This window comes from Myotis lucifugus, unplaced genomic scaffold (genome assembly GCF_000147115.1).
Source record: "Myotis lucifugus unplaced genomic scaffold, Myoluc2.0 scaffold_13, whole genome shotgun sequence".
In the NCBI taxonomy this organism is placed as follows: Eukaryota; Metazoa; Chordata; class Mammalia; order Chiroptera; family Vespertilionidae; genus Myotis; species Myotis lucifugus.
In genome coordinates this window covers 12,350,584-12,354,062 of record NW_005871061.1, presented here as the reverse complement: position 1 = coordinate 12,354,062, position 3,479 = coordinate 12,350,584, and the positions used below count along the sequence as shown (strand labels likewise).

Genomic DNA, 3,479 nt, shown 5'->3' with positions numbered 1-3,479 from the left:
CACAGAGGAAGGTGACCAGCAGTGGAGGCAGGGGGCGGGGCTGGCGAGCAGGTGGCACCAGGCTGGCCAAAGCAGGTGCCAGCCAGGGCCCCCTCTATTGCCCTGCCAGTCTCCCCACAGGTCAGCCTGATTGCTGACCAGGCCTAGGTACCCTACCCATGCAAGAATTTTGTGCACCAGGCCTCTATTTAAATAAAATAAAAACACTCAAAAACATTCAAACATATGGAGGCTAAATAGCATGTTATTAAACAAGGAATGTGTTACCTTGCTAAAGTAATTGTGGTGATAGAAATGTATTAGCCTCAGAAGCTACTGAGGTGGTTCCTTCTATCCTAGTACAGTGAAAAAAAAAAGGAATGTGTTACCAATGAGATCAAGGAAGAAATTAAAAACTTTCTGGAAACAAATGAAAATGAACTCAAAATAACCAAAAATCTTTGGGACACAGCAAAACAGTCCTGAGAGGGAAGTTCAAAGCACTATAGGCCTACCTCAAGAAAAAAGGAAAATTAGTAATTATTAGTACAACTAAAAGTACTAAAAAGAGACCAATAAGAAAAAGGCAGAGTGATTAGAAGGAAAGAAATAATCAGAGTAGAAATAAATAACAGCTAGACTAAAAAAACCCAAAACAATACAAAAGATCAATGAAATTAAGAGCTGGTTATTTAAAAAGATATTAAGGTTGATGAACCTCTAGGTAGACACATTAGAAAACAAAGAGAGAGGACTAAAATAAATAAAATCAGAAACAGAAAAGATAAAGTATCAACTGACAGCACAGAAATACAATGGATTGTAAGAAAATATAGCAAAAAATTAGACAACTGGGTGAAATGGACAAATTTCTAGAAACATACAATCTTTCAAAACTGAATCAGGGATAATCAAAAAATCTAAATAAATCAATAACAACAAATGAAATTGAAGCAGAAAAACAAACAAACAAACAAAAAACTCCCAGTAAACAAAAGTTCTGGACCAGAAGGTTTCACAGGGAAGTTTTAACAACTCAAAGAAGAACTACCACCTATCCTCCTCAAACTATTCCTAAAAAGTAAAGAGGAATGAGAACTTCTAAGTTGTTTTTATGAGGTCAGCATTGTCCTAATTACAAAACTAGATAAAGACATGACAAAAAAAAGAAAAAATTGTAGGCCAATATTTCTGATGAACATAGATGCCAAAATCCTCAACACAATATTAGTAAATCAGATACAGCAATATATTAAAATGATTATCCACCGTGACCAAGTCAGATTTATCTCAGGGATGCAAGGCTGGTACAATATTCACAAATCAATAAATATGATACATCACATAAAAAAATGAAAGATAAAAATCATATGGTCATATCAGTAGATGCAGGAAATCATTTTACAAAATCCAGAATCAATTTTTTATAAAAACTCTGCACAGAGTAGGTATAGAGGAATCATACCTCAACATAATAAAGGCCATTTATGACAATACTACAGCAAACATCATACTCAATGGGCAAAAACATAAAGTTTTTCCTTTAAGAACAGGAACAAGACAGGGATGTTTGCTTTCACCACTCTTATTCAACATAGTACTGGAAGTCCTAGCCACAGGAATCAGACAAGAAGAAGAAGAAAAAGGCATCTAAATTGGAAAGGAAGAAGTAAAACGGTCATTCTTTATAGATCACATGATACTGTATGTAGAGAATCCTAAATACTCCACCAAAAAAACCACTAGATTTAATGAATGGATTCGGCAACATAACAAGATACAAATTAATATCCAGAAATCAATGGCATTTTTATACACCAATAATGAACTCTTGGAAAGAGAAAGTAAAAAAAAAAAAATCCAATTTACCATTGCAACAACAACAGCAAAAAGATACCATGGAATAAACTTAACTAAGGAGGTAAAAGACCTGTACTCAGAAAACTACAGGACACTGAAAAAAGAAATAGAAGAAGATACAATCAAAGGGAAGAATATACTGTGTTCATAGATTGGAAGATTTAACATCATTAAAATATCTGTACTAACAAAACCAATCTATAGATTCAATGTAATCCCTATCAAAATACCAACCGCATATTTCACAGATCTAGAACAAACACTTCTAAAAAGTCCCTGAATGGCTACAGCAATCTTGAGAAAGATAAAAAAAAAAGTAGTAGGAATCAAAATACCAGACATCAAATTATACTACAAAGCCATTGTAATCAAACAGCCTGGTACTGCCATAAGAATGGGCACATAGATCAATGGAACAGAACAGAGTAAACAGAAATCAACCCAAGTCATTACACTCAATTAATATTTGAGGCAAGAGCATACAATGGTGTTAAGACAGTCTTTTTAATAAATATTGTTGGCAAAATTGGACAGGTACCTCCAAAAAAAATTAAACTATACCACATACTTGTATAATACACAAGAATAAACTTAAAATGAATAAAAGACTTAAATGTAAGTCGTGAAGCCATAAAAATCTTAAAAGAAACTAGAGGCAGCAAAATCTCAAATATCTCTCATAGCAATATATTTGCCAATACATCTCCCAGGGCCGTGGTCAGCAAACTGCGGCTCTAGAGCCACATGCAGCTCTTTGGCCCCTTGAGTGTGGCTCTTCCTAAGCCTTAGGAGTACCCTAATTAAGTTAACAATGTACCTACCTATATAGTTTAAGTTTAAAAAATTTGGCTCTCAAAAGAAATTTCAATCGTTGTACTGTTGATATTTGGCTCTATTGACTAATGAGTTTGCCGACCACTGTCCTAGGGCAAGGGAAACAAAGGATTAAATAAATAAAGGGTGCTACATCAAAATAAAAAGCTTCTGCACAGCCAAAAAATCCATCAACAAAATGAAAAGTGATCCCACTGTATAGGAAAACATATTTTCCAATGAGACATCTGATAAAGGGTTAATTTTAAAAATGTATAAAAATGTATAAATAATTCATACAACCTAACATAAAGAAGACAAACAATCCAACTAGAAAATAGGCAAAGGACATAAATAGAAAAGACACATAGGAAAAATTTCTCAAAGTCACTAATCATCAAAGAGAATCTAATCAAACCAACAATGAGGTATCACCTCACTCCTGTCAGAATGGCTACCATCAACAAATGACAAGTGCTGGCAGAGGTGGAGAAAAGAGAACCCTAGTACACTGCTGGTGGGAATGCAGTATGGAGTTTCCTCAAAAAATTAAAAATGGAACTGCCATGATCCCACTCCTAGGAATATAGCCTAAGAATCTAGAAACACCAATCAGAAAGAACATATGTACTCCTATGTTCATAGCAGTGCTCTTTGTAATGGCTAAAATCTGGAAACATCCCAAGTGCCCATAAATAGATGAGGGGTTAAAAAGCTGGTACATTTATATAATAGAATACTATGCAGCTGTAATAAAGAAGGGTCTCTCTTACACTTTGAGACATCATGGAGGGACCTGGAGAGTATTAGGCTAATAAGCCAGTGAA

General features: G+C 34.6%; 1 pseudogene; it reads left to right on the top strand.

The window, feature by feature from the left end:
- The first annotated feature begins 249 nt into the window (after positions 1-249).
- Positions 250-346, top strand: LOC111825089 (annotated as a pseudogene).
- The last annotated feature ends 3,133 nt before the right edge of the window (positions 347-3,479 follow it).